At 36.8% G+C, this 18,522-nt stretch overlaps 1 protein-coding gene and 1 long non-coding RNA gene across 2 annotated transcripts in view; one reads left to right on the plus strand and one right to left on the minus strand.

Moving 5' to 3' along the window:
• Nucleotides 1-11,344: 11,344 nt before the first annotated feature.
• The window catches only part of sit (stuck in traffic), a 99,525-nt gene continuing 92,347 nt past the window's right edge, over nt 11,345-18,522 (plus strand). The window contains exon 1 of the mRNA XM_065366378.1: nt 11,345-11,363. The gene's annotated coding sequence lies outside the window, so the exon portion shown is untranslated. The remainder of the gene's footprint in view (nt 11,364-18,522) is intronic.
• Nucleotides 11,450-13,956, minus strand: LOC135848569 (uncharacterized). The gene is made up of 3 exons (XR_010559386.1): nt 12,528-13,956; nt 12,142-12,453; nt 11,450-12,025 (listed from the first exon to the last, which is right to left on the minus strand). It is a non-coding gene; the product is annotated as an uncharacterized LOC135848569 (long non-coding RNA).

Below are 18,522 nucleotides of genomic sequence, written 5' to 3' on the forward strand. Positions count from 1 at the left end.
ATATTCGAACTTACGAGGGAACTTCTGGATCAATCATTCACCAAATTCGTCCATTTTCTCTCCGAAGCATGACGACCCATAGAGCAGCCTTCCTCCCCTTCCCACCCCCAAAAGAAGATTGTCAGTCGCCAAACGAAAAATCGAAGGTGCAACGGAAATATAAATTCTCTAAAATATTGCCACTTGAAAACTATGGGGTGTAGAAACCTCCACAAAGGCTTAAAATGAAGATCCACCCTTCCACTAACACTGTACAAAACTTCAGGGGTGAAGGTCAACTTCAAGTATGTTTTTTTTATTATTGAGTGGCGAGTGTCAAAATGGCCGTTCAAAATTTTGGACGCATGGACCACCTATAAAATTTTATAATAAACATACCTTTACATTTTTCAAAACGTCATATTTATTTGTAGAAATGATTAAAAAAACATATTCTAAGCAGTGTAGGTTAATTTTGAATATTTTTTTTTTTAAATTGTTGAATGACGAGTGTGAAAATGACAATTCAAAATTTTGGACGCCTAATATGGACCACCTAAAGAATTTCAAAATGAACATAGTTTTACGTTCCAAAACGTCATATTTACCTATTTGTGTAGTAGAAATGAACAAAAAAAAGTATTTCAAGCATTCCCCTTTGAGGTGGTCCATATTAGCGCACCCCATAAGAAAAAAACGTTGCACCAAAAATTTCTGTAGGTACATACCATCATTTTTAGTAAAAACTGATCACTCCAGCAGAAACTACGTCCTTTTTTGATATTATAAATGTCAATAACACTTAGAAAATTACACCAGAATTATATTTTAATAAAAGTTGAAAAACACACTAAAAAAAATTTTCAGTGTCGCAAAACAGTTTTTTGTAAATTTCTCAGCGAGTTTTGACTTTACAGTTGTAATTTTTGTCTCATTCGTTTTTTTTTTTAAAATGAAAAATACATTGGAAAACATTTTTTCCTGACAGATTGTGTTAATTACTGACTAGAGTGGGCGCTGGACCATATTTCGGACTGGTCCATAATTGGTGCCCTTACCCTTACATATTAGAGGAGAAGGTATAAATGTGGACCCCCTCTAGCTTTTTGGCTTTAAAGGGTAGAAAAAATTATCAACATTTTTTTCGAATATGCCATTCGAAAGGCCAAAGACTCTAGTATATTGTGTAAAAAATTTTTTTTTTGTTGAAAACTCACGGAGAAATTTGAAATTTAGAAAAGTGACATAAAGTGGTACAAATATGGACCCCCTCAAAAAAATGAATAAAAATTTCAAAAAATTGTACAAAAATTTATGTAAAGATGTTTTTCAATGCTTTGGACTTGTCTTCTTTTCTCGGTATTCTAAAAACCATTGAATCAAAATTAGATGGAAAAAAATTTAAGGGTCCATATTTATACCCATGCAAAAAATTGGCCAAGTTGGTGAAAAATGAAAAAATCATGGTCACACTTCACCTGTGTTTTCTGAATGTTACTTAAGTAACAGATTGAATAAATATTACTACTACTACTTACATTTTTGACACTTCGGACTTGTCTTCTTTGTTAATAACACTTTTCTCGACATTCTAAAAAATATTGAATCAAAATTAGGTAAAAAAATTGGGTGCAATTTATCGTTACTTTAAAAAAGGGGGTTAGCACGATAACAGTAGTGGGTTATCACAATAAATACGTATTCACGATGAAAAAGAGGATTGCACGATAAAAAAGTGTATTTCACAATAAAAAAATGTATAGCACGATTTCTTAAAAAACGAATGATAAATTAGGTGGTATCCACGATATATATGATAGTAAGAACAATAAAAAATAAACAATTTCCATGAGTAGTTTTTGACAGAATGAACGATAAATAAGTGATGTCCACGATAAAATAAGGATAAATGAAGGATAAATAAGTGATGCCCACGATAAATGAGGATACCTAAATCAATGACAAAAAGTATAAGATTTTTGCGAGTGAATAAAAAATGAAGAGTGTTAAATATTAACAGTATAAGTCAAGAGTACAGCATGAATATTAATGGTATAAGTCAAAATGAGCAATTTTTCAGGAGAGTAAAAATAAGATTTCAGGCCTGGTGATGTTTTAGTGTAATGCGGAACCCAATCGATACTAATGGTATAGGTTGACTTATATCATTAATACTTGATTGAAAACCAATCATTTTGGTGGTATAACTCGACTTATACTGTTGAAATTAAACTGTAAATGAACAAATTTGAACTTCTGTACCATTGAAATAAGTAGAATTTCTGATGATTCAGTGTTGATTTTTGGAAAAATTTTTACATGGCTGGATAGAGCTCGGTCTCCAGAATCAGAAAATGTCAAAATCGCAAAATCGCCAAAATCTGACTTATACCGTTGATATTAAACACTCTTCAAATGAATTATTCTAGTAGGTACCTATTTCAATAAAGCTATATGAGATAACACCGGATGACCTCGTTTATGTTTTTGACCCAATGGGATGGATTTTGCTGCCAAGGGAGTTGAAATTCGGTAAATTTTCACCTGAGCCTAATACTTTTTCTCGAAATGTCCCGATTCTCCTCCAATTGGACTTGGAAAAGTCACAGATTTTTAATGAAATTACGAAAAATTCTATTTTTTTACCTATTCGATGGCCTTTGCACTCTCCCTTCTGGGGGCCGTAACTCGTTTGCGCACAGATGGGGGAAAGTGACTGCAGCGGGTAGAGGTGGTTTGCACACAGGGTAGCTGTAGTGACCACAACTCGTTTGCGCACATGTATATAGTTCATAGCTTTTTAGATTCATCGAATGGGTCACTACATTACATATGTAACCATGTGGAACAAGGTTAGTGCTTTGTGCCATCAGTACTTGGGAAAGACCTTGAACATTCGTATTTTCTGCGCTGATTTCGAAAAAGCTGCTCATAATGCTGTCAAGTCATTGTTTCCGGAGTGTAAAATAAGAGCTTGTAAGTTCCATTTAGGCTAATCCTGGTTCAGGCACATTCAAAAAAACCGTATATTGCTGCAGGAGTACCAAAACAAAGAATCAGAGGTAGGAAAATGGTTGACAAATTTTTTTGGACTTTCGTATTTAAATGCTGATGAAGTATCAGATGGTTTCACCAAACTTATATCCGCAGCTCCAACAATGGAAATGGCTTTTCCCAATTACCTTTCGACAACTACATTACGGAATCATCGATTTTTCCACCTGATATTTGGGCAGCGGAACCAGACTCGTCTCCTCAAACAACAAATGCGGTTGAAAGTTTTCACTCCCATTTCAATGGTCAATTCTACCACCCACATCCATATATTCATGCTGTTACTGATGTTATACTGGAAGTACAGTAAGAGACTGATCTGAAAATCAATTCCATTTGACAAGGTGCTAAAGCAGACGGTCCTAAGCCTGTAAAAGTGAGAAGGAAAATATGTGAGCAAACAAGTCGTATTGTCCCTATATGTCCCTAAGTTTCCTGTGCGCAAACGAGTTCTAATTTTGTGCGCAAATGAGTTATGTTTTCCCCCATTTGTGCGCAAACCACTTGCAGCCCTTCTGAGGCCCCATTTGGGTTTCAAACCAAAATAACGTCAAAAATGAATTCTGGAGCCCAAAAAACGTACATATCAATACCCCGCCACTAGACTCTTCCAAAATATTTACCCCTTTGCACCCTCCTCCTGCGGCCCCCATTTGAGGTTCGAACCAAAATAACGACAAAAATGAATTCAGCACCTCAAAATACCTGTGTATCAAAAAGATTGACGTCCAAATTTGCATTCATTTCTGAAATATGATTTTTGACACCCTAAAAAATGAATTTGTCCCACTGTGTGCCAGCGTTTTCTTTTATCAATGAAAAATAAATATCGTGCTAATCAATGAAAAATATTGTGTTTATCAATGAAAATTATCGGGCTAACAACCTTTTTCAATGGTTGAAAAATGCTGTGCTTACCACCTAAACTATTGTTACTAACATAAGCCACGTTTTATCGTTCAAATGGTTATCGTGCTAACCACCTTTTTTATTATTCTATTATAGGTATATTTACCAAAAAAAACAATTGCTGATGAGAGACACCCAAGTATGCATGCATCCAAAATAAGTACTTGGATCATCGATACTACACTACTAGTATAATTTTTACCTAGTACTCAGCATGACCGTAGTGCTAGTAGTTGTACACTAAACCATGGGGGGGGGGTCCATATTTGTACCTGGGTCCATAATTGTACCTTCTCCTCTAATTTTCGTAAATTACAGTAATTTTGGCGAATTTGAAATTACTGGTAATTTTGGTAAGTTATTGGTACTTTGTGTAAATTACAGTAATTTTGGTAACTTACTGGTAATTTTGGTAAATTACTGGTAATTTAGGTGAATTACTGGTAATTTGGGCAAATTTAAAATTACTGGTGATTTTGGTAACTTATGGGTACTTTGGTAAATTGAGGGCAATTTTGGTATATTACTGGTAATTTTTGGCAAGTCGTTGATAATAATGCTGGTCTTGAGTATGTTATGTGATTCGTAACTCATTATATGTTTTACAGGTAGTTTTCGGCAAAGTACTAATTGCATTTTTTGTTGAAGTACTGATGAGTACCTATTGGAAAATTGTGGGTAATTTTCAGTAAATTGTTGGAAATTTCTGGTATATTATTATTATTATTATTTTGGGTGTTTTTAATGGCATGATTACCACATCCCGTCGTGTGGGAGTTAGTTTATGGTAAAATACTAAATTTTTAGATAATATAGGTAAACCGGTGGCAGGCTTTGCCTTTGGGAAATCAATTTCCCAGACAAATGTTGAATACCAATTTTCCTTGCAGGGGGAGACTTTACCATCATTTTCTGGAGCAATTTTTTCCTCCGTTTTGAAAAGTTCCGTTAGCTATAATTCGTAATTCCAAATGCAACCGAGTTTCGCTTCAAGTATCAAATCAAAACCATATCTACGCCGGTAAATTGAGGAAATCCGACCGTTACGTTTTGATAAACGGTTCCATACGTGGTATTTTTCCTCACTGTGGTACTTTATAGCCCGGCACGAGCACCGGATTCTGGTAAAAGACAATGGGAAATTGTCGATGTAGGCACTCGGCACTCGCGCGTAATTGCCTGGACACGAAATTCACCAAGCTACGGGCGGTCTTCTCGCGAATCCGAAGCTAGCTTATGGAACGGCGTTGACGGCGGTATTTTCTTCACTTCGAAGGTCACGGTCGCTGGAACATCGTCGACGCTGGCTAACGCAGCAGTATCAATCAGCCTTGAATAAGCGAGCGCTTCGTCGTGGTGGCGTTTTCAATGAATGAGTTTTCCTGTTGCAGCGAATCTTTGGCAACGACGACTACGACGACGACGGACGTTCAGCATGGCAGATTCTTCTGCAACCCGAGGAATGACATTATCGGCGACGACGATCGAATTACATATGTGCGTTAGTTAATTTGGAGCATACCATTCTCCAACACGACGACGACGACGACTACGACAACAACAGCAATAGAAACAGCGATGACGGTGGCGTCAAAGCTCGCCCCAGTAATTGCACCGGACGCGAGTTGCGGCGCAGTGCGCGGCGCTCTATAGTTATGATAACACATAGCAATAGCAACGATTGTGAAAAAAGTTGTAACTTGAAATTTTCCTTATGCGTTGATTTGTAGGTTACTCGGCAAATAGGTCGTGACTTAGAAATGGCGAAACGATGGCCGGTTAGCGCGCCCAGGTGCCCGCTACGTGCACACCAACAACGTGAACGCTATACAACAAAATACCCGCCGATATATACGGTGGTGGTGGTGTAGTTTGGTCATCGAGATGCTCGATACTCGAGCCCTAAAGGCCTAAAGGGGTTCCTTCTGGTGGAAGAGTTCGAACGACCCGAACCCAACACAAGGGGGTGTTCACCGTCTCCCTTTTCCCTTCTCTCGCCCACGTACCTCTTCGTCGGTGTGTTGTGTGTTCCAATAATGGGTTAATTATAGAGTGCCTCACCTCTCTCTCTATCTTTGTCTGCTGCGGCTTCCTTCTTATGGTCGGTAATTAAAACACCAGCGACGTTTACGCGGCCGGCGATTTCGTGATCATCGAGTTCGAGTCGACATTAGTTAGCTATAAATTGAGAAGCAGTCACACTACAACACACGCACACGTTCCAAGATTAAAATTCTCGTTCTACTACAACCACTAGCCATCGAGTTAGCTAGGTAATATACTACCTTACCTATGTGTACTATGCAATAATTAGAAGAAATAGCGATACATAGCATAGCGAGCTATACAACGCTAATCGAGGGGAGACAAGGGATATCTACACATATTGCTTTCTCTGTTGCACCAATCCAATACTCGCTTAGCCGGTGTTGCTTGTTGCGTTTCGACGATTAACGGTCTATACTGACTGGGTGAACTGCTCAACTCCCCTGTACACCCTGGATGCCTTCTCTACATATACGACCAGGAGGCTGCCGTAAGCGTGACACTGTATGGATATAGTATATCTGTAAGGAGACTCCGGCCCCATAAGCGTTAGCCTAGCGTATAGCTATATCTACACACATGCTACGACGAGTATCTTTTACCAGTTCGGTCCATCTGACAATATTATTGAGTAATACGCGGATCGTAATTTTTTTCTTATATTTCGCCAATACCTACCTGTAGCCTGCTAACAACTACCTATAACCTCGCACACAAGCCCGGAATACGAGTATTTTTTATTGCGCGCGCGAGCCAGCGAGCTTTTTTATTGCGTACGCGCGTCCGATATTTGGTACAGAAGCGTGGCTTACAGTTCCTTTTTATCGGGTATTTTCTGGATTGTTCGTTTTATCGTATTTTGCACCGAGAGGGACTCGAAAATGTAAAATTTTAGTGAAAATTGAGCCACATCTGCTTTTTCCTTTCGTATAGGTACTCCTCTCTTGAATAGATGGAGAATTCATTTTCGAAATTGAAATATCGATGAAAGGTCTCAGATTATTTGAAAATATGAAATTTGATTTTGTTGGGTCAATATTGCATCTAGAAAAAATCTGTCCATCCCCCTCCCTCAACCTGGGTAATGAAGCGGCCAATTCGATCATTCTCGCGTATTAGAGTGGATCGCCCTCCCCCTTCCTCCCACCCACAAAAAAAGTCGCCGGAATTTGACCAAATTCAACCGAGATCTTCATTTTAAATTGAAAGTTACCCAGGAAATTTTTTAAACTCCGGTGGTGTCCCTGAGGAGGTTGGGAATAACGGACTCTCAAAGAGGGTGCATTTTCAAAAAAATCGTGTTTTGTTTGCTCCTGTCGCTACTAATTTTGTTTTGGGAAAAATGAAAGTATTTGAGATACCTACTTGCGGAGGAGATGAGAGAGAAGAGGGGTGAGAAAACTGGATTTCTCGTGTTTTTTTTCAAACTAAAAATAAAAATAAATTTGAAAAAAAACTTTTGTGTCATGCTCACCACCCTTTCAAATGTACCTAAGAGGCTGAAATGTAGGAAATGTAGGTCCGGAGAAAGTCTACAGATGTGCCTTTTGAGAGACTTTGAGCTCTCAGCCACGCCCCACCTCTTCATGGTTACAAAAAAGTAGATCGTTGTGCCTTTTTCAATGAATTTTGAGTTTGTGTCATTGCTGGAGCCCATCCATCGATTTTTTTCAAAGTTTCAAATAAGCCTAACATAATGTCAGGAAGTCAACTGAATTTTTCAGCTTCACGCAAATTTCGAAATGATCCCCGGTGCCAAAAACACATTCATGTTGGAAAATGTTAGCTCCGAACGTGCCCTTGAAGTGCCCAAGAAAGGGTATCGTGGTTTTTTCGCTCTATAGCCATTGCCCAACCTGTTTGGGGAAAAATTTCACGATTCCAAACATATGTTTTTGAGATTCAGCATCAACCAAGGCCATTGTTATTGAATTCCAAGACCACTTTTGGAGTTCTATTGATCAGTTGAAAATTTAAAAATCGTTTATTTTTGGGTAAATTCGTATTTTGAAATTTTTTTCTTCCCGAATATTTTGGATTAATTATGCCAGAATATCGAAAGATATCATTTCTGAAATTGGGAAATATGTACTTTTGAACGCAGTGGTGCCAATTTTTCAGTCATTATTGCCAAAATTGAAGAAGGAAAAAAACGAAGAAAATTGAATCTGCAATTTTGTCCCTTTCTACTCACCCTGTTGCGAAAAGTTTTCAATTTATGTACTTGGAAGAACATTGAAAATTAGACCCTCATCGTGGGATTCGCATGAAAATACCCAAATATCGCGAAAAATCTTTTTAAAAATTATCAAGATTATAAAGATTGCATTGTATTTGTCTCCTCCTCCCCCTCCTCTTTATCTTCACAAACAAATGGCAGAAATCCGAAATTTATATGTTTTTTTGTGTGATTTATTTCAATTTTACCACTTTGTGAAAAATTTTTCAATGATGTAAATTATATTATCGAAACATTTTTTTCACATTTAAAATTTTTTTTAATTCGTGAGGGAATTTAAAAAAATTGAATTTGACGATGTAGTTTTTTGTAAAAACTGTACCATGGTGAATTTTGGTGAATTGGAAATGAGCAGTTACAATTTACTGATCGGTACTCACAATTGAAATGAGGTGATAGGAACACTTTGCGAAATATAAAAATTCCCCTAAAAATGTCTAAATTTCAAAAGTTATCTCGCAGATGATTGATTTCTACGTAGATGAACTAAGTGACTCGTTCGCGAACGATTCAATTCATTTAATTAATTGTTGATGAATCATTCACGAACGAATTGGTGATTGAACAAATTGATGGATTTCTAGGTGAATCATTCGCGAACAGAATAATTAATTTTTATTGAATCGCGAACGATTCAATTCATTTGAATAGTTTTTGATGAATCATTCACGAACGAATTACAGATTGAACAAATCGACTGATTTCTAGGCGAATCATTCGCAAACGGAATAGTTCATTTTTATTTTTTAGTGAATAATTCACGAACGAATCGATCAATTGTTGATGAATCACTCGCGAACGAATCGAATAATTTCGTGGTGAATCATTCGCAAACGAATTGTCGTCTAAGTGACTCGTTCGCGAACGATTCAACTCATTTTAGTGAATAATTCACGAACGAATCGATCAATTGTTGATGAATCACTCGCGAACGAATCGAATAATTTCGTGGTGAATCATTCGCAAACGAATTGATTCGTCTAAGTGACTCGTTCGCGAACGATTCAACTCATTTTAGTGAATAATTCACGAACGAATCGATCAATTGTTGATGAATCACTCGCGAACAAATCGAATAATTTTGTGGTGAATCATTCGCAAACGAATTGATTCGTCTAAGAGACTCGTTCGCGAACGATTCAATTCATTTATTTAATTTTTGATGAATCATTCACGAATGAATTGACGATTGAACAAATTGATTGATTTCTAGGTGAATCATTCGCGAACGAATCGAATAATTTTATGGCGAATCATTCGCGACCAAATTGATTCGTCTAAGTTGCTCGTTCGCGAACGATTCAATTCATTTAATTTATTTTTAATGCATCATTCACGAACGAATTGGCAATTGAACAAATAGATTGATTTCTTGGTGAATCATTCGCGAATCAATTAAATAATTTTTAGTGATTCATTCACGAACGAATTCATTCATCAATTGTGAATGAATCATTCGCGAACAAATGAATAATCTTATGGCAAATCATTCGCGACCGAATTGATTCGTTCAAGTTACTCGTTCGCGAACGATTCGATTCATTTAATTAATTTTTGATGAATCAATCAAGAACGAATTGGTGATTGAACAAATCGATTGATTTCTTGGTGAATCATTCACGAACGAATTGATCAATCGTCGATGAATCGAATAATTTTTGGTGAATCATTTGCGAACGAATTGGTTTGTATAAGTGACTCGTTCGCGAACGATTCAATTCATTTAATTAATTTTGGATGAATCATTCACAAACGAATTGGCGATTGAACAAATCTATCGATTTCTTGGCGAATCATTCGCGAACGGATTAATTAATTTTTAGTGAATAATTCACGAACGAATCGATCAATCGTCAATGAATTGTTTGCGAACGAATCGAATAATTTTTGGTGAATAATTTGCGAGCGAATTGGTTTGTATAAGTGACTCGTTCGCGAACGGCTTCAATTCATTTGATTAATTTTTGATGAATCATTCACGAACGAATTGGCGATTGGACAAATCGATTGATTTCTTGGTGCATCATTCACGATCGATTTGACTATCGATGTAAATGACTATGTAAATGCCGCTTGCGGTACCTTACAATAATAAATTTGAATTGAATTGAAAGTGACTTGTTCGCGAACGATTCAATTCATTTAATTAATTTTTGACGAATCATTCACGAACAAATTGGCGATTGGACAAATCGATTGATTTCTAGGTGAATCATTCGCGAACGAATTAATTAATTTTTAGTGAATCATTCACGAACGAATTGATCAGTCGTCGATGAATCGTTCGCGAACGAATCTAATAATTTTATGATGAATCATTCACGAACGAATTGGCGATTTAACAAATCTATTGATTTCCAGGTGAATCATTCGCGAACGGATTAATTAATTTTTAGTGAATCATTCACGAACGAATTGATTTGCATAAGTGACTCGTTTGTGGACGAAAGGATTTGTTCATGCAGTTGATTTTTGGCGAATCACTCACGAACGAATTGATTGGTATAAGTGACTCGTTCGCGAACAATTCAATATTCATTTAATCAATTTCTGATGAATCATTCACGAACGAATTGGCGATTGAACAAATCGATTGATTTCTAGGTTAATCATTCGCGAATGGAATAATTAATTTTTAGTGAATCATTCACGAACGAATTGATTCGCAAAAGTGTTTCGTTTGTGGACGAATGGATCCGTATAATTAATTTTTTTTTGGTGAATCATTCACGAACGAATTCAGTTCTCGTGAAAGCCTGTTTTTTGATGTTTTAAGAATTTATGTAAAAAAAATTACCTACATACAAAATGTCCTCTCATTTAGGGCAACTGATTCGATGAAAACTAATTGGCCAATTTGTCATATTTACATGAAAGGAACAGAATAATGAAGGCTTGGAAGTTCGCAAAAGACTAATAAAAGGCCTATTTTATGTAGTCGAACAATTTTTTGAAATAAGAAAAACAAAACACCTTGTTCATGACCCTCCCCCTCCCCTGGTTTACAATTACCCTCATTGACTTTAATAATTTCGTTTTTAAATTTTAGAAAATGCAATATGCTAATTTTGTTTTCATTTTTTTTTTGTTCCAGGATGAAATTTTATGCCTCGATATTCTGCGCATTACGAGTACGGTGAGTTGATAAAATTTCTCAAGTACTTACCTAAGTAATCAATAATCATACCTAATTATATTGTATATTTTATATTAACCGGAATAAGCATTTTTTTTCTTTGTCAATAATGAAGTTGATCTGAACTTCTGTATAGAAAAATGTGAGGGTTCTAGGCATCTAATTCCAAGTACAATGTCTGATTGTTTAAAAACTATATCCCTGCATCTGATTCATTGCCATGGTCTGCAAATTCGCAAAACGTGCGCCATTATGAGGTACATACAAGCTGCACTATACCGACCAAATAATACTCTTTTCAATACAATCGAAGGTTACATAAACACCATCGACAGAGTCAGGTAGCCAGGTACTACGAGTACAATAAACCATTAGGCATCGGAGCAACCGCGGTGTACCATTGACATTCGTTCGTGCTACTCGTGCATTGCCAACTTGCATCGATCGCATTGTTGTTGCTGAGTTCGTGAGAATTTCACGATACGACGACGACCGAGATGGTCTGGTCTGGGCTTCGATGTCTGCAGCGACCCAGCGACGACGACAATACGAAGATCCGTGACTTTGTCCAGCGGCTGGTACGGGCAATGCCAACGCAGAAGATCGTCCGGGCCTGGGCCAAATCTAGGCCATCCCTATGGCCCCTTATTATCGATAATTACCTATATGTGGTTAAATTAATAATATACCGAAGAGTTAATTAGGTCCATGGTCTCGATTAAAAAAAAAAAAAAGTACATACATAATATAAACATACACATACGAGAGGAGTACCTACCTATTCGACAATATTGTATGGTATATGTATGGTACGCCACCGAGAGTTATGCTTCCATCGAAGGTCCTTATCATCGCGCCGCGTACCGGCCCACTCTTTAGTCTTTGGTCTGTAATCTTTGCTCGGATAATGAATCGATCTGGCGTACCCGCAGGTTCTAGGACACACAGCGATGTCTCTGTCTTTTACATACGCCAATCCACCATTTCAGGGATCTACCATAAGCTACCTATGTACAATGACCACCTCTGTAAACTTCCCTTATATGCCATCGATCGTGAAAATCTACCCTATGAAGAGAAAACTATCTCGCTGTCGACAATCATCATCATATAAGACGTCTGTATGCTTAATCGAGCACGTAGGTACGTAGATGACCAGCTCACCAGCTGTAGAGGTAATACTCTCAAGTCAACCAAACCCGTTCGTCCGCCAAACGGCCTTTACTGGAATTTTCCTCTTCTCCACGCCTCTCCACCTGTCTCGCTTCATAAACGCGTCGCGAACTACCGCGCAATTGCTCACCTGCAAGGTTGAAGGATTCCCGAATAATTCCAAAGATTGAAGAAAGAAGTACCTAAAAAAAATAAAAACAGCCAAGATGATCGCATGTAACGAAAAAATTTACTAATTCGATGATTGATTTATTTATTCGTCGTGATGTTTCGTAATAAATACATACATACGTAAAGTAAATACGAATAACTAATTCTGTATTCTATCCTCCCCTTCCCCTTTCTTTACTGCTGATTCTTTCTCCACTGCACCTCTTCTTCTTCCTTTTCGATTCGACCCGAAGAATATATTATTTGTTTTGGCGGTGCTATTCGCGACTATTATAATTATCGTAGGCGATGCGAAAAATTTCGGCGTATAATAAATTCAATATACCGATTGTGGAATCCAGTAGGTAGTGCTAGGTGACCTACATTTTATTTGTACACTGCCTATGTAGAGGTCTAGAGGTATATAAGATGGCCCGCCATTGGGGGGTTTTTTTCTACACTCACACTGGCATCTGTTTCTTTCTTTTTCAGTTTTTTTTTTCATCGTATCGAAACTTCTTTATTGAATATACCTACTTATAAAGAACACATGTGGTCGAACGCGATGATTTAATCGTGGCAGAATATACGCATCCACCTGGGGCCATCCTGCAACTCGAGCCGAGATTATATACCACAACCTAACCTAACCTCTATATTATAGATATTAGATAGATACACTTAATTGTTAATGCAAATAAACTAATGCTGTGTATCGCCATAAAGCTAAAAACGTGTGTACTCTTATGTGTATGTGCATACTTTCCCACAATCATTAATAGGTTTGAATAATAAGGATTCGGGCCAAATGATATTTAATAATCCTGCACAGCACGAGTACATACTCGTATACGACTAGAACGAGAATCAATTCAGCCATATACGTACATATAAGATTATACAAATATTTATCAATACCTAGGTAGAGGTACCTAGGTGTAGGTACCTAATAATGATAACACATAGCGACAACGAATCTCGCACGTATCGTAAATTCCTCGATAATCTTCACCTACATTACAAAGTATGCGCGGTGGGAAGGACCGAAAATTTTTCAAGGTTTGTAAATTTTGACGATCGCCTTGACAGTTTGTCCTCGTAACTTAGTCTACTTTCGGCTCAAATTATATATCCTCACACCCTCAAAAGTGGCCATTGGGCGAGATTTATTACATGTACAGCTTCATTGACCTGCAGTCACCTGTCCCATGGCGTGGAGAATTTGTAGGGTTTATTTCTTTTTTCCTCGTTTGTACCACCGTTCAACTTTGTTAAAATATGTAGGTATCTCGGATGGATTGTGGAAAAAAATGTTGCAGGGTTTTGACCGAATTCAGGTGGAGACCTTCGTGTCGAGTTTAAAGTCTGTCAGAAAACACGCTGACTCGCCGAAGATGCCCCTGGAGGAGAGATAAAGTGCTCAAAGAGGAGGAGCTTTCGAAAAAAATCGTGATTTTTTTGCTCTAGTCCGCACCCAATCTGTTTTGAAAAATGTGGTCTAGTCCCAAAACATAATATGTACCTACTTTAGATTCTGCGTCGATGTAGACCTTACCATGAACATCCAAGAACAATTATTTTAGTCTTTTTCTGGGGAGGAGGGGGTAAGATGAAGTTAAAATTTTCAAATCGTTCATTTTCAAGTAAATTCGCAGTGGTGCCAGTTTCTTGGTCACTATTACAAACTTTTAAAAAGTCGAAAAATATAGTCAACAACTCATCAAACTGTGTTGAGAGGGGGAGGGGGAAGTAAAATATAACTTATTAAAGGGTTCAAATCATCGCCATTTTTTGAAGGAAAGTTCAGCAATGATCTTGTATACAGCTCAAAAGTGTTTTTTTCTGTTTATTTTTCTGGCGAACTTTATTGTTTTTATTTCCTTTTTCATTTAAAATTTGAATCAATTTTTTATTTTATTTTGCTTCAAGAAACGTCGGCTTCGACACACCCCCCCCCCTCTTCATCAACAATCATCGACCTCCCAAAAACCCTTTTTTGATTTTGAAATTTTGCCAAAATCCTGAATCGAGAAGAGGAGAGGGTATTATTTGGTGTGGGAAACATTCATTGATGAAGAAAATGCGTGATTGGTGAAGACTTTGTTCCACTTGTGAATTTCACTGTGCCCAATTTTTTTTTTGTTTTTTTTTTTTTTTTTGTTTTGGGTGTTTATAATTACACGATTATTACACCCGTGGCTAGAAGGGTTTAGATTTGGTTTATTAGGTTGGTGCTTTTAAGTAGGGTTATAAATTTTTGGATTTCGGAAGGGTTATCTGGAATGGTCATTGAATTTGGGTCTATTTGGAGAGATAGTCTTGTTTGCTGTAATTTAGGACAGGTGAATAGTAAATGTTGGATGGATATAGGTTCATTTTCACAGAATTGACAGGGGGGTTTCGGAATTTTTTGATAGAGATGATTGTGTGTGATTTTAGAGTGGCCTATTCTTAGACGGGTTATAATTATTTCTTCTCTTCTGTTTAGGTGATCAAGATTTTTCCAGGGGTAGATTGTTTTTTTGTGTTGAAAGAGTTTGTTTGATGTCTGTGATGACCAGAAATTTTGCCATTTAGAGTGAGTATTTTGTTTGAAGAAGGATTTTATATCGTCAGGGGTGAAAATGGTGAAGGGAGGGGGGATAGTGGCTGATTTTGCATAGGTGTCAACAATTTCATTTCCTTCAATGCTGACATGACTAGGAGTATACATAAGGTGGATGGTGTGGTTTGAATTTTGGAGATCTAGCAGAATTTTGTGGATATTTTGAACAATAGGGTGATCTGAAAAAATGTTTTGTATGGATATCAAGGAACTAAGTTTGAAAATCACAAGGTGAATTTTTTTAACAAGTCGCGAAAGAAGTCCATTGAGCCCTCTGCAAGATCACAAAAAAAATTGGAAGATTTTCCCCTAATTCAGTAATGCTTGAACATTTACTTGAATTGAAACTCAGAATACTTTTTAGCCTCGGAGGTGCCCTCAGAGAGGATATATGGAGTCCTCAAAAATATGGTACATATTTTCAGAAAAATCGTGTTTTTTCGCTATAGCACAAACCTAACTTGTTTTGTGAAAAATGTTGAAGCTCCAGAACATAGTATTTGAGAGTCTGCGTCGACCTAGACCATTGACATTAGAATCTGATTCTAAGGTTTTTGGAGAGGGCGGAGGGTTGGGAGGAGGAGGAGGGGGGATGTATAGGGAAAAATACGAATGTCTTATAAAAATCTTAATCTTCTGTTTTGGAATTTTTGGGGCCCAAGTATGATTTTTTTCATTTCAAAACAAGAAAAAAATTAGCACTTGCTTACCTATTTGCTGGGGCTGAAGTTTTCGAAAATTTGATTTCGAGAGGCCCACAAAAACGATGTTTTTTTTAGGAACTTAATTTTGAAAAAAAAGAGGACAAGCCCGAGCGAAAACTTTTTAAAATTTGTACTTTGAGAGAACTAAAAACGATGTTTTTTATATGTACAAGGAGTTTATTTTCTGGTTTTTAAAATTTTAGAATTTGAATAATTTTTTTTTATGTTAATTTTGAAAAAGAAACGAGAACAAGCCCAAGTGAGAGCGACAGCCCTTGAAATGTATACTTCGAGAGGCATAAAAACGATACTTTTTTGCGAGATGATTATTTTTTCACTTTGAAACTTTGAAAGTTGATGATACTTTTTTTTTAGAAATTTCAATTTTGAAAAAGAAAAGAAAACGCTTTTGAAAATTTGTGTTTTGAGAAGTAAAAAAAAAAACAGGATTTTCTTTCACTACATGTCCTTCTTTTGCCGGACCCTCCAGAAAGCTAGGGGCTCTGGGCAAACTGCCTCCTTTGCCCCCCCCCGTCTCTCGATGGCTCTGCTGAGTGATTAAAAATATGCGAATCCGTATCGTTTATTTTTGTGTAAATTCGTATTTCGAAAATTTTGCATTAATTGTGCCAAAATATCCAAAAATATCGTTTTCGGAACTGAAGGGAATATTTTGGAATAGAGTTGTCTCAATTTTTCGAGCCATTATTATCAATTTCAAAAAACCGACAAAAACGAGCAGAAATTATTTCAATTTTTTTGGCAACATTAATAAGCAAGAAAATTTGCACCACTGCATTCCACAATATTCCTCTATTTTCAGAAACGATATGTTTTGATGTTTTGAAAATGATTATAACGTACTCTAATATTTGAGAAATGAAATTTTTAAAAAACACGGATTAGGTATCCCAAAAACAATCTATTTGAAAATTTTCAAGTGCTGAGTAGAACCGTAAGTGGTCTGGGATTTCGATGGAAATGGCCTAGGTCAACTTATACTTAATCTCAATTACTTACTATTCTCTGGAATTGGCTATTTTTCATAAAAAAAATTTTGGGTTGGAGCTTAGAAGTGAAAAAGCCACGATTTTTTCGAAAATGCATCCTCCTTTAGGATCTCTCCTCTTGATGACTTTCAACTCAAAATAAAAGTCTCCATTTAATTTGGTCAAAATCCAGCGACTTTTTTTTCAGGATTCACCTTACTGCAGTTCATACTTCCACAGTTTTTTCGTAGTTGAAAATGAAGAAACACTCATGAGTGATGACGTGATGACTGATTACTGAAGGATTCAAACAGAAAAAATGACTCTAACAAGGGAACCTCTTGATGTGTCATACTCCGATTTGAACGGAACCGCGATTTCTGGAAAGAGCATAGTCTAAAACCCCCAAACCAAATTTTCAGCTGCCCAAGTTCATTTTTCGATTTTTGGCGAATTTTTGAAAATTCAAAATTGACTGTTTTTGGCGATTTATGCTTTTTTTTAAAAAGTACGTACTTCATCAGTAAAAATGGCCAAAATGAGTCCCAAAACTAATATTAATTACCCAAATCCAAATTTCACCATTTCCAGCCATTCTGGAGCCTCCGGCGCTATTTTTCAATTTCTCCAGAATTTTGAATTTGCTCCAGAACGCGTGAATATGAAGTTGGGCAGCTAAAAATCGAGTTGTGTATTATACTCGACCTGTTTAACGAGTTTATCTACATTTTAGCCGATTTTGGGAGTGATACCTCAAAAGTGACTTTTTGACCAGCTTTTTTCAAAATTAATAAATCAAAAAAATCAAAAGTTTCCCGTTTGTGTAGAAATTTTTATAATTTGCGCGAATCGCTGTATTTTGTCCGTAACTAACCCCCCCCAATCCAAATTTTACAATTTCCAGCCATTCCGGAGCTTCCACCGCGATTTTCAATTTCTCCAGAATTTTGAATTTGCTCCAGAAGGCGTGAATATGAAGTTGGGCAGCTAAAAATCGAGTTGTATATTACACTCGACCTGTTGAACTAGTTTATCTACATTTGAGCCGATTTTGAGAGTGACACCTCAAGAGTGGCTTTTTGAGGTGTCACTCTCACTCCAAAACGGCTGGAAATGGTAGAATTTGCGCTCCGGGGGTTAGTTCTTAAAGAAATACATCGACTCGCTCAAATTTCAAAAATTTCATTACATACTCATATATCTTCTGATTTTTTGGATTTTTAATTTTGAAAAAAGCTGGTCAAAAAACCACTCTTGAGGTGTCACTCCCAAAATCGGCTAAAATGTAGATAAACTCGTTAAACAGGTCGGGTATAATACACAACTCGATTTTTAGCTGCTCAACTGCATATTCACGTTTTCTGGAGTAAATTCAAAATTCTGGAGAAATTGAAAAATCGGGCTGGAGGCTCCAGAATGGCTGGAAATGGTGAAATTTGGATTTGGGTAATTAATAATGTATTAGTTTTGGGAATTATTCTGACCATTTTTACTGATCAAGTACGTACTTTTTTAAAAAAAAGCATAAATCGCCAAAA

The sequence above is a fragment of the Planococcus citri genome, chromosome 5, assembly GCF_950023065.1.
Source record: "Planococcus citri chromosome 5, ihPlaCitr1.1, whole genome shotgun sequence".
NCBI lineage: Eukaryota > Metazoa > Arthropoda > Insecta > Hemiptera > Pseudococcidae > Planococcus > Planococcus citri.